Source organism: Nicotiana tabacum, chromosome 8 (genome assembly GCF_000715075.1).
Source record: "Nicotiana tabacum cultivar K326 chromosome 8, ASM71507v2, whole genome shotgun sequence".
NCBI classification, from domain to species: domain Eukaryota; kingdom Viridiplantae; phylum Streptophyta; class Magnoliopsida; order Solanales; family Solanaceae; genus Nicotiana; species Nicotiana tabacum.
In genome coordinates this window covers 202,944,577-202,958,372 of record NC_134087.1, presented here as the reverse complement: position 1 = coordinate 202,958,372, position 13,796 = coordinate 202,944,577, and the positions used below count along the sequence as shown (strand labels likewise).

The 13,796-nt window shown below is 36.4% G+C and overlaps 1 long non-coding RNA gene and 1 pseudogene across 3 annotated transcripts; one reads left to right on the top strand and one right to left on the bottom strand.

Moving 5' to 3' along the window:
* Window positions 1-61: 61 nt before the first annotated feature.
* LOC107785434 (putative pre-mRNA-splicing factor ATP-dependent RNA helicase DEAH2) lies at window positions 62-2,936 on the top strand (annotated as a pseudogene).
* A 1,607-nt stretch (window positions 2,937-4,543) lies between these two features.
* LOC107785436 (uncharacterized) lies at window positions 4,544-11,628 on the bottom strand. Of its 3 annotated transcripts, XR_012694416.1 has the most exons (4): window positions 11,104-11,628; window positions 8,255-8,329; window positions 6,838-6,890; window positions 4,544-5,374 (listed from the first exon to the last, which is right to left on the bottom strand). It is a non-coding gene; the product is annotated as an uncharacterized LOC107785436 (long non-coding RNA). The 3 variants fall into 3 exon arrangements; XR_012694415.1 differs by lacking the exon at window positions 11,104-11,628 and having other exon boundaries at window positions 8,255-11,097; XR_001647868.2 differs by lacking the exon at window positions 8,255-8,329 and having other exon boundaries at window positions 4,623-5,374.
* Between the last annotated feature and the right edge of the window lie 2,168 nt (window positions 11,629-13,796).

The window sequence follows — 13,796 nt, the reverse complement described above, 5'->3', positions numbered from 1 at the left end:
GACCTTTCGGCAATGTTTGTAGACACGACAACCTTCCTGCTAGCTGGATCAACCTCCACCAACGGAGGGGAAGGTTCGAAAACCTTAAGCTGCCTAGCTAAGGGAGTCTTCGAATGAAGAGGCAGAACATGAACATGCCCCACTTCCTCACCCAATTCACTTATTCGTCTTGTAATTTCCTTGTAATTTCTTGACAGGCATATTCTATCTATCTTCTCCCGTGGGGCCTGTTCATGTACTGCATCTTAATTTAAAGACTCCCCTAGCTAGGTAACTTAAGGTTTTCGAACCTTCCCCTCCGTTGGTGGAGGTTGGTCCAGCTGGCAGGAAGGTTGTTGTGTCTACAAACATTGCCGAAAGGTCCTTCACAATTGATGGCGTTGTTTATGTGGTTGACTCGGGATTGGCAAAGCAAAAGATTTTTAACCCAAGGAATAATATTGAATCTTTGTTGGTGTCTCCTATTTCCAAGGGAAGTGCCCACCGGAGAGCACAATGTGCTGGACGCACACAACCAGGGAAATGCTTCTGGCTTTACACCGAGGGAAGTTTCAATGGGTTGAAACTGCAGATCTACCCAGAAATGTGTCTTTCGAACCTAGCTACAATGTGCCTAACTTTGATGAGGCTAGGTGTTCATGACCTGGTCCATTTTGATTATATGGACCCTCCTGCCCCTGCGACCTTGATTAGAGCACTGGATGAATTAAACTACTTGGGTGCATTAGATGATGAAGGAAACTTGACCGAGTTGGGTGAGACTATGAGCGCATTTCCTCTTCATCCAGAAATGGCGAAAATGCTTACTGTCAGCCCTCAGTTCAAATGCTCCAGTGAGATTCTTTCAATTTGTTCCATGCTCTCAGGTACTATATCTTGCCTCCTTATTGTTGGTTCAAAGGTTGAGAATTCTTTTTTCTATCGATTGATAAAGCTAGTATCTTTTTTTTGCTTCATTCTCTACTTGGTGATTGATTCTTCCTTCCTTCTATGTTTGATTTACTAAAAAACCTTATGTTTTTCCTCTAGTACCCTGTTGTTTTTTCCAGCCCAAGGAAGCTCTGAAAGCTGCAGATGAGGCAAAGGGTCGTTTTAATCACATAGAAGGCGATCATTTTGCTTTGCTGAATCTATATAAGGCCTTCAAGAGAAATGGTGAGTTTTTTAACCCAATATCTACAGCACTTTTCTATTTCAATTAAGAAAGTCATTATTTCTATGTTCTAATAGGCAATTTTTCCTGATTGCAGAGGTTCCTCAGTGGTACTATACCAGTTTTATCAATCTTAGGGTCCTACAAACTGCAGAAAAAGTGAGGCAAAATATTTCATGAATAATGGGCAGTTTGGGACTAACATTGTACAGCACAGAGTCCAACAGCCGTGACTACTGTGCAAATATAAAGAAGGCCCTGGTAGCTGGATCTTTCATGCGGGTTGCCCATCTCGAACGGATTGGTCATTATTTGACTGTGAAAGACAATCAAGTAAGTGTGCAGGCAACATCCTTTTTTGAGATATAAATGTGATAATTAAACATTACTGCAGTGCTTTTACTTTTGGAAACTTCGTTTTTTTGAATTCAAATGTAAGAGAGCCTTCACATGTATATATACAAAAATTTTGCAGAGGTTCACTTGCATCCTTCAGTATGCCTGGATGACAAGCCAGAATGGGTTATCTATGAAAAAGTGTATCTTGACCACTAGGATTTTCGTCCATACTGTGACACGCATTCGTGGTGAATGGTAAATTTTGCTTTTTATGTGCTTAGTGCACCGGGCTGCCCTTAGTGAAAAGATCCTTGTGGTCCGGCCCTTCTCCGGACCCCGCGCATAGCAGAAGCTAAAGCTCCCCGGGCTGCCCTTTTTATGTACTTATCTTTAAACTGCAGCACTGTTATAAATTGACTTGTTAATTTAATTTCTTTTGTGCAATTGACATTTTGTTCAGGTTGATTGATATTGCACCGGAGTATTACGATTTTACAAATTATCCAGAATGTGATGCAAAGCGGGTACTTGAGTTGCTCTACAAGAAGCGGCACAAAGAAAAAGTCAAAAGCAAGAGCAAACACTAATATAGTTGCTGGGTATGCATTTCTTGCTCTTTATCGTGTAAAAAGAGGCATAAGTAGTCTTGGTTTTTATCGTGTAAAAAGAGGCATAAGTAAAATAGTTATTAAAAGAATGTTTAAGTTGCAGCTCAAAGAAAATGAATACTATCTTCTCTAATAATAATATTGATAGAACAAATTAGCTTAATCAAAATTACAATAAATTAGTCAAATGACTCTATATAAATATGTCTTAAACGCGTTATGTATAGTTGTAGCCTGTAGGTAAGGTCCTTGTCTTTTCTTATGCATACCGTTGGAGTTATAATATGTGAATTACAGCTCAACTCTTAACAAAGTCTTGAATTGTAGTCAAATTGTTTTCCTTGGATAAACTGTACTTGTGAAAACTTCTGATATGGAAGTCCTTAAAGAAACTGTTATTTCTCTAATTTGTGATAATTGGGCTAGATTTTTTTAATACTTCGATTTTGAGTTCGTAGAATTTAAGTAGTGCTACTCTTTTTTTTTGGTAATAAGTAATGTTACTCTTCTTCTTGTCTTTCTTTTCAGTAATGTGGTGGTTATGCTTTCCTGAGCCGAGGGCCTAATGGCAACAACCTCTCTATCTTCACAAGGTAGGGGTAAGGTCTGCGTACGCATTACCCTCCCTAAACCCCACTATATTGGATTCTACTGTGTATGTTGTTATTGTTAAGTAATGTTACTCTTGATATTAACAGCTTTACATGTTTACGTTATAAATTAAATCTTGTGAGACATATGATATGCCATCGTTCATTTACTTAGAATTAGTTACTATGATGTGCAGTAGCCTGTGATTATTATTCATTACATTTAAGAATGTCTTTAATTTGTAGGTCTCATTTTTCCAATTTCCGTAGTTGCTGATGGAGTTGTATATAGATAATGTGACTTCCACTGTCAAGATCAAACCTGTTTCTGAAATTTTGCTACAGATAATAACAGACTAAATGTGATACAAGAGCAGCAAAAGTTTATCATCTTTTTGCCCTTTGCTGCAAGTAGTATTGCCTTTGTCTCATTTGTGTACATGCGTATAGCTTAAAGAATGCTTTCGACATGAGAGATTCAGACGTTTTTGCCTATTTATCGGTTGCTTCTTTATTTTAGGTGACACTAGATTTTGCATATAAGACGGGTTGTAGAGTATTTCATAAGTCAGCTACAACAAGGTAGTGCAAAGTGTTGCACATAGTGAATAGGCTGTGGCTTCAAAATCCCGAATCTAAGTCTTGCTTATGAGTCAAGTGTTTTGCCAAATAAACTTCAAATTTATTTTGGCAAAATTTATGGCCAAACGGGTTCTTAGAGTATTTCATAAGTCAGCTACAACAAGGTAGTGCAAAGTGTTGCACATAGTGAATAGGTTGTGGCTTCGAAATCCCGAATCTAAGTCTTGCTTATGAGTCAAGTGTTTTGCCAAATAAACTTCAAATTTATTTTGGCAAAATTTATGGCCAAACGGGTCCTTAGAGTATTTCATAAGTCAGCTACAACAAGGTAGTGCAAAGTGTTGCACATAGTGAATAGGTTGTGGCTTCAAAATCCCGAATCTAAGTCTTGCTTATGAGTCAAGTGTTTTGCCAAATAAACTTCAAATTTATTTTGGCAAAATTTATGGCCAAACGGGTCTTTAGAGTATTTCATAAGTCAGCTACAACAAGGTAGTGCAAAGTGTTGCACATAGTGAATAGGTTGTGGCTTCAAAATCCCGAATCTAAGTCTTGCTTATGAGTCAAGTGTTTTGCCAAATAAACTTCAAATTTATTTTGGCCAAATTTATGGCCAAACGGGTCCTTAGAGTATTTCATAAGTTACATAGTAAACATTGCCCGTGGCGAATAAGTTAGTTCAAAGTCGGCTAATTTTGGCATATGAGGTAAGAGTTGTAGAGTATCTCATAAGTTAAACTAGTTGAGTCCTGACAGCTCGGGCCCAACAACTCGAATCGTAATCTCCATTCATTACAAATGTTCAATGTCTTTTATTCCTCTTGATAAAAAGAAAATTTGAACCTAGAAGCTTAGAGATTGTGACGAATTTTTTAGTCGTTTTATCCTTTCCTACCAATTGTGATTCATAGTATTTTCGAAATTAAAAAGAAGCAAATTTATGAAATAAAAAATTAAGAATAATTTAAAAATAATTGAGTCTACATAACATGACAAAAATAATCAACCCTGAACATCATGTCGGGGTAAAGTTGGAAACAATATTGTAATCCTTAATATAGATGTCAAAGATGGTTGTTGACGAACATTAAAAAATATTAACATTCAGTCCTTTAAAGACGCGAAGATTTGAGTAGCTTCTATTTATAGCTCCAATACTACCTTTGTTCTCAACAAATTTAGCTCTTATATACCAAACCCTATTTTGCAAGTCTATGTAAGCAATCAAATTTGTAATTATGGTATACCAAATAAGTGCAATAACCATGTCATAAGTATAAATTTAGACGTGCAGAGAGCTATATTTTTTAAAAGAATCCAAGGATAAACTATGCTAAACTTTGCCGCTACTGATGCCAAATCATCACACATGCACTATCATCAGGGTAGGAGACATTATTAGCAAAGTTCATCTAACGTTAACTACAGATCTTTAATGAAAAATGTCACCGCCGTCTATCAAATTCTGAAGAAAAGAAAAAGTAAAAACCATGTAGAGAAGATGAAGCAAAAACCTGCTCTATGTCCTCACTTTGTTGCTGAGTTGATTATTAACAAATGCCAGAATAGCAGTGAGGGTGCCTAAATTCCACAGACATGGTTGGTTATTGATCATGACACCATTTGCTACTTCAAGGAACATGTGTGGTATAGATGCGCTACAGGTGGGAACCAATAGTGAATAAGATAACTTGCTTTCCTGCAAGGAGGCTGAAGAACTTCACAGAGGCCTACATTAGCGAAGGCTTTTGAGATAATACTATTGGAAAAACAAACTTGGAGGGTACAGAATTGTCATGGGCTTGCAGTCGAACTACCTTTGTTGGACTTGTGTAGAGAGAACATTATAGCTTTGGTCGACGAACCAGCTTGCTGCTAACCTTGTGGTTTGTGGCAGATTCAGTTATGCGACTTATAGGCTGGCCTGCCGTTCAATTCTTGTCTTACAATGTGGTGATATCTAGCATCTAGTGGTACTATTGGTCCAAAAATTCTTTTTCTCTTACAATAGATAGTAGTACTGGTGGCTTCTTCTTTGAATGGAACTCTTTTCCTTACACTTCACATAGCAGTCATATGCATGAATATATTCTGCAGACAACCTGTCCAAGTAGTAACCACCATAAGCAGATCTTCCGGCACTTGGGTAGAGAACATTTATCAAGAAATTTCATTGATCTATATTAAGGGCATCCATAATTTTCAAGTAAATTGGATAAAAGACTAAGCGTGATTTACGTGAACCTCAGTTTGCAGAGCCAAAAAGATTATCTTGGAGTAGTTATTTTTCAGCTTTAACAATTAAGGAAAACCCTTACAAATAAGCAGGTATAAGATCGGTGTCCCTCCTGGACTATAAGCACCAATATTGTCTGAAATTTAATGCATCAAAAAGGAATATGCAGAGCATTTCTAACTTTAAATCAAAAGGTATATTAGAGCAGGAAAAAAGGATAAAAATCAGAAATATACAACCAATATGAAGGTATTTATATGAACATTTTACACACTTGTAAACCAATATGACAGATTGCTCCGGAAATTAGTAAGCTTACCAGCATGGAAGAAAATAACTTAGTATTAGAAGCAATATATCATCAATTAAACCCAAAAAGAAGAATCATATTTCATTTATATCATGAAAATAGAGAGGCAAGCAAGAAGTTCAAATATCACAAGTATTTAGTCACCATTTAGTCTTATTACACACTATAAGTTTAGGGTATCTTGCACCCATAAAAAAAAGTTTCATGGCATCTGGAAGAAAGAAAAGAAAAGAAAATTCTCTTTAATTAGTTAAATTCGTATTAGGTCATTATTTTTGTCCAAATAAGCAACCACAACCAAGATTATTTATATGCAACCGTCATTGCATAAATAGCTTCAAACATCATACTTTAATAGTCCTTAAATTCTTTTCTAGTAACAACCATTGTAGTAAATAAAAAGATTTATTCACAAGTAGACATAAGCAATTGAGTCAATTCGCATGACATTTATCCTTCACGGTTTGTCATATGGCCAGACCATAATGAATTGCATCATTATTGGTTTGTTTGTTTTTATTCACAGGAGAAGCACATTCTTTAGAAGGCTAAATATTTTCTTGCTTGTATATTACTCTGTCATATTAGTATCATCTCTTACTATAGCCTTTTATAAGATACGAAGGTAAAAGAATGAATTCAACAGTGTTTATGTAAAACACTATACATATGCATCTCTCATTATCCATTACTTAAAAATTTGTTGGCAGAGTCCTCATCTTATAAACAGAATTTGGAATGAAAGACGCAACATATGACTCTTTAATGGAAGCTTTAAGGAATTTCTATTACAAAATAGTTATTATTACAAATTCATCAGATTGACTTGAAGCCAGTAAGATAGCTACTAAAGTAGAAATTTTAATTTCGCGATCTTCAGGAATCAGAATATTGTAGAGTTTTGAAGTAGCTATTAAGCTTGGGGGAAAAAAAGAGGAGAAAGAAAGAAGCAAACTTTTTTCCTCAAGTGCAGTCTGCAAGCGCAATGCAATTAACACTGACCATGAATCTGGATTTACCTCTTGCAGACATATCATCAAACACCATAGATGTATAGTCAACTTCAACATTCCTGTTATTTTTTAAATCAAATTTTTCGGTTTAAATCTGCGCTAAACAGTTAGTAATAAAGACAAAATTCATTAAAAAGACAAAATGATGTGCAAATAAGACATAACTAGTAATATGCATGTAAAATTCTAGCAAGACAGTATTCAAATAGAATAGCAAACTACGATATAGACACGAAATTATTTTATTACAAATAAAAAAAGTACAATAAACTAAAAACAGTAAATAACTCTAGAAATAAAGAGGCCACATCAAATATAAACAAAGGAAAAATGGATAGACTCATGAGATCTATGAAAGAATATAGACCCATAAAAACACATATGTTATATTACAATCACTCGGCCGAACATGTACACATCAACACTCTTAATCCAATAAACAAATCAATTTTAAGTATTGTCAGAATTCTACACCAAAGCCACCATCATAGCCTATAAACAAATTCACCGAACTGAACAAAATAAATTACACAACAGAGATAACATACAACTAAAATAGAGAATTTAGAAATTTAAAAAAAAATCCCCAATCAAAGATGGACATGCATGAGTTTTATTGTACAAATAGGAAGGGAGAGCAATAAATGCAGAGTTAAAAGGACTATTTGTCACTGGTACATCTAGGAACACGCGTATTACACGTGTTTATTCAACAATCACTTAAGCCCAACACTATAGTACATTTTATGTTGCTCTTCGTACAACTTTTTAATGCTATGTTCGTACACTTGAACTCCCATTTCTAAATAGTAGTAATAGTAATACAGTGAGCTAGTGTAAAATGTTGCCTTTGTAGCACAACTTGTGGACCAGTAATATTGGACGAATACATCAACAATATTCTTCAATGTTCATCATGTTTTTGCTCAAAACTTTCAGTTTAACTTCCTCAGTTCTTCACTAAATGTACTAAAATTCAATCATAGATTCCTATACAAGCCGAGCAAACCCCAATGGCATGGATCAAGCTTCAATAATTCACAAAATCCAATTGTATGTTCTTGGAAAGCTTCAAACTCTTAGAATGGTGGAATTTTGTTTCTTCCAATTAAATTCGCTAATTTCAATGTTGAAATAACAATCCAAATATCAAGCAAATTACACGTGGTCAACACCAAGAAGTTAATTAAATTCTCACTTTAGTATTTATTGAAATCATTCCTTTTATACATTAAACAATAAATAATGAAATTCATTGAAATAAGATGATGTCTTTAACAAACTTGATATTCAATAATCTCATAATCATCCCAAAACCCGGTGTCATAAGTGCATGAGCTGTTTTTAGGAAATCAAATGAAGTGCAATAACTGTCCGGAATACAAATTGGACAAGGTAAATACTATTCATTGGGAGACTATACCGGCTGCGGATTGCCTCGAGAGATGCAGCTCACCTAAGTCTCCGTATCATCCATGCTGCTACGCCCATTAGGCCGCTAGGGGTACATGCGCCCGTGCAACAAAAATGCACAACAAGTGTAGCATGAGTACAAAAACAACGTGTACTCAGTAAGTATCCCGTCTAATCTCGAAGAAGTTAAGACGAGAGGTCGACTTCGACACTTACTAGTAGTCCAATAATAATATACCAATAATATAGTAAATCGAGGGTTTTTCTAAAAATGGTTATAACTCAATAGCATGAAGCAAGTAAACAATTCTCTTATTCATAGGGAAATTTCCAAATTCATTTTCATCATTTATACGTTTATCTCAGTCCAGAGAGAAATAAATATCAACATCTACGAATTTCAAGGCAAGCAATACAAGCATGTGCAAATCATGTTGAAGTCGTACGGCCCGATCCAACAAATATTTAAATTGTGCACTGCCAGAGGGTCGAATGGTGCGAACCATAGATGCATCTATTACCCCACTCGCGAATCATACATGCGACACGGTCAAATATAAATAAACAATCATCCCGCTCGCGAATCATACATGCGACGCAGGTACATATAGAAACACGCATTCAAACAGTCAATCAAAACTTCATCAGAGAAAAACAATTACCCAAAAAAATAGCAGTTCTCTTTAACAGTCAAGAAAATGATGTTTAATTCCTTTAGAAATTCATTTACCAATTCAATATGATTTAAGCATTTTAAATCGACAACAAGATTCCAAATATTTCAAGTAGAGCATGCTTTTGGGTCCTAGACTACCCGGACTTATGCATAATAGTAGCTACGCACTGACTCTCGTCACCTTGTGCTTACGTAGCCCCCACAAATAGGAGCACATATCCAATTAATTCACATATGGGGAGAATTCCGTCTTACAAGGTTAGAAAGGAGACTCACCTCGCTCTGAAGTCCACTTTTCGGTCCAAGATTATGCTCAAACCCTCAACTCGGTGCGAAACAATCCAAAACCAATGAAATAGTGTATAAACTAATCAATACATGTTTAGCCACGGGATTTTTTGTATTTAGCTATGATATACTTTGTAGCTATATATGCATAATATTGTAGTGACTGATTTTTTTATTACAACTAGAGGGGGACCTATGTATAGTGTTGAGGGGTCACCTGACCCCGTAAATTTCGACAGAAAATCTTGTATATTTATATGTGTACAATTTGAAAATGATTATATAAATAACTTGACACCTTAAACACTAAAAGTCTTTAGGGGCTGCTGGTCAAGCAAAATAATGATGCCTCCATCGTGTTAAAATTCTGGGTCCGCCTCTCAATACAACTATGGGCTCATTTCAAGAAACCTTGGGCGCATGAACATGAACCTGTCAGCGATCTCCTAGATGTTGTTAAGGTTTGATCAATGAGCTCCCTACACGTGAAATACCACGTTGAAACACATTTTGTATGATTTAACACTTTGAAAAACAATTTAGGCCATTAAGCCAACTGCTTTAATTGGAACATCTGGAGTTGGAAGCACATTTACTAAGGAAGTGATTGAGGCCATGACCTCTACAAAAAAGGACTTTTCTTGCGCTAAAGACAAAAATAATTTGCAGAGACCTCTTGTCACACCTCCTTTTTCACACACCCGCAAGGATATATAAGGGAGTTTTTTCAATTTAAGTGACAATCGAAACGGGGTTATTTATTTAAAATTGAGAGTCGCCACTTGGGATAATTTATGGTGTCCCAAGTCACCAGTTTAAATCCCGAATCGAGAAAAGATTGACTCTTTATTTATGGTCCGCGAACACAGAAATCTGGATAAGGAATTCTGTTAACCCGGGAGAAGGTGTTAGGTATTCCCGGGTTCCGTGGTTTTAGCACGGTCGCTCAGCTATTATTATTGGCCTAATTATCTGATTTTTTGCACGTTTTAAACCTATTGTACCTTTTTTAACCTTTAAGCCGCTTTTATTTATTTAAAGAATTAATTCAAGGTTATTTAAATCATATCGCAAGCCACACTACATGAAATGCACCCGTGATTCATGACACGTTCTATTTAACCTTGTTGGAAATTAGAATCGGGTCACATGAAATGCACATCCGGATTGAGATTCACGTATCATAATCATGTCATGGGAACCGTACCCGTAGCCACGATGATTCATTATTAATCGTGCCTAGAGCAACTGCGTATTTGACTAGACTGAGATGTTCTTACGACTCAGTATCAAGTTTGTTTTGGAGGTACTACAGAACGTGGTATTGATAAAGTTTATACAACATGATTTTTTTAAAAAAATTGACTCGGGTTTTGAAAGAACAGTTCCTTAACACGATCATGCTCTATTGTCATTAACCACAATGCGTGAGTCGTCTGGGTGCAACGACATTAGTTCCTTCCTAACCTCCTCGATACTGGCATTATGATCCTTGGTCAATTGCTCAACAAATTTTTTATTTGATCTACCTATATGACCTAATACCGCTCTAGAATCACCAAAGTTAGTACATACAACGTCCTTTTCCAGATAACACCAACCAGACAACAACAACCCTTTGTTTCAATTAATGGTGTAATACCAAATGCTCTTCCCATAAGAGAAAGAAAGGCAACTTCAATATTAATCTATTTACATTTAACTAAATCAAACAGAGATCCAAATAATTTATGCCCTTCTAAAATCTACGAGATTTCAACAGAAGAACTCGATGAACACGCAATCGACACAAAATCTAAACTCGAATTGGGAGAAAGTTAAACATAAAACAACTATTCCAAAGCTCAATCCATCCGAAACAAGTTCGAATAAAGAACAATGATACGGAAACAAACCTGTTAAGCCGAAATTCTCTTCAATTAACAATAAAGAAGCGATGAATACACATGCCTTAGACTCCGATAAATCAGTTGTGAAACAGCAAAAAAGAAACGAACAGAAATTGTGACTGGAACCTCAAGCAACAGTTGGGAACTCGACTCGGCACCAAGACTCTCGAATCGAACGCGAACTCAAATCCAAATTTCAGTCGAATTCCATTTTTATTCACTCTGTTCTCTGTATATGGCTGTGTAAGTGTCTTTGGATGAGGGGTCGTGACTTTGGTTGAAGAAGAAACAGAATGTTCAGGGGTCGTTTGGGGTGTCAGCGGCGGGTCTCAACTCTTGGCATCTAGGTCTATTTTTTCATTTTTTGTTCTCTTTTCGGCTGGTTCCAGCGTTGAAATTTGAAGGGGAAGCTCTGTTTTATCTTTTGTGTTTCTTCGAAGAAGATGAAGAAAGGGGTGGGTGGCCGTGTATGTTGAAGAACGACGGATCCTTAGATCTATGTATTAGGCCTTATTTTTGTCTCCCTTTTCAGCCCCTTTTCTCTTAGCTCTAGGGGTCTAGGTATTTGTAGGGTTTTTTAGGTTAAGGGGTATGGGCCTAGAAATTATGGGCTTGAAAATTATGGGCCATTATGACTAGTTTTGCTTAAAATTAGCTTCATTAACTAAAAATCTATCCATATAAAAATATTACCAAAAATATTAATTAACCCTACTTAAGTAAAAATAATTATAAAAATAAGACTGACTGTTAAAACAAAACTATTTTTTGGTATTTTTCAAGATTAAAAATGACTACAAAATATTAATGAACCTATTTTTGTAATTTTCGTTTTCTTGTAATAAAATAAAAGTAAAAGAGTAAAGATGAGTTGAAATAGCTATATTAGGCCTAAATTAAATATTTATATGCTAAAATATGTAAAATCTCGGGGAGGGTCAAAAATCACATGTCTACAGCTGCCCCTCTTTGACTGGAAATACGAAGTATTTTCAGACAAAGAACGACTAGACAAGTTTTTTTGACCCGACCCTTATTTAGGAAACCAAAACTAAGAGGAAGGACCGAGCCCTGATATCTGAGCCGCCTACATATCCTCAGCTATAAAGGAATCAGACCACGTGTAGTTCAGAAGTAAGAACAGTGATGGAGTATACCGAGGTGGAGAGCCAATCGAGGTGCCGTTCCGCCGAGGTTCCAATACGCGGTCCTGTTATTACATCAAAAATCAAAAATGAAAAAGACTAACTAAACCTGTCAACTATGAGTTACAAGATTCCTATCTATAAGTCTTCTGAAGCTTGATCTTGAGTCTTGAATGGTTCTTCATGTAGAATTTGGATTCGAACCTTGATGCTTGCTAGTTGCAGGTGCTAGTTCATTCTTCTTTGGCTTTTCGGATCAAAACTGGACATATCATGCTTGTGACTTCAGTCATGTCTCGAGTAGCTCACATCTTTCATCAACTTCTGCATTTGGATTCACTTCTTGCCTTTTTTTTAATTCTGGATTGTGAATAACTTCCGTTGATCATCTCAGACTATTGACTCGCATTCTTGCCGCGAGCTTCTTTTGTTGCTGACTTGAATTACATCCTGAAGTGAATTCCCTTATTCTCCAGGTAGGCACCTGATCGCCAATACTCGACCTGTCTTCCTTCGAAACTTGCTGCTTTCCCTTTGTTCTCCAGGTGGGCTCCTGATTGCTGTCTTCCTTTGAACATTGCTGCTTCCTTTCATTCTCCAGGTGGGCTCCTGATTACCAACAATTGCGTTGCTTTTCCTCAAAACTTGAACTGATTCCCTTTGTTCTTCAGGTGGGCTCCTGATTGCTGAAATCCTTTGAACCTTGCTGCTTTCCCTTTGTTCTTCAGGTGGGCTCCTGATTGCTGTCTTCCTTTGAACCTTGCTGCTTTCCTTCGTTCTCCAGGTGGGCTCCTGATTACTAACACTTGTGCCGCTTTTCCTCGAAACTTGAACTGCTTCCCTTTGTTCTTCAGGTGGGCTCTTGATTGTTGAACTCCTTTGAACCTTGCTGCTCCCCTTTGTTCTTCAGGTGGGCGCCTGATTTCCAACACTTGCACTGCTTTTCTTGAAACTTGAAATGCTTCCCTTTGTTCTCCAGGTGGGCTCCTGATTGCCAAACTTTAACTGTATTTCCAGAAACTGCTGCCTGTGAACCTGATTACAACAAAACAAACAAAACAAAAGAAATATTTCTACCCAGTTTGATATCGAGAACATTTGTGAGTGTTAATCGAATCATGTTACCAAATATCTCTATGAATTTGAAAGCTAGATACCATTATCCAGGAGGGTCCTAAAAACTCCTAGTTGAATGACAGTTTTAAAGCTAACTTATGTTTCCTAAATGTATGACTTCCGCTAAATCTCGTTATCTATGAAGGTCTTAAAACTAAATTCCATTATCCAGGAGGGTCCTAAAAGTTAAAATCAAATCTCATCTTAAGCGTGACAACTTTAAGGCTAAATTATATTTCCCTATGGAAGAACTTACACTAAATCCTGTTATCTAATGGAGGTCTTAAATATAAGTCCTATTACTCAGGATAGTCCTGAAAATTTCGAATTAAATCCTATCCTAAGAATGAAAACTTCAAAGCCAACTTATATTTCTTTAGGGTAAGACTTATGCTAGGTCTTGTTACTCATGCATGTTTGAATTTTAATCTAGGTCCC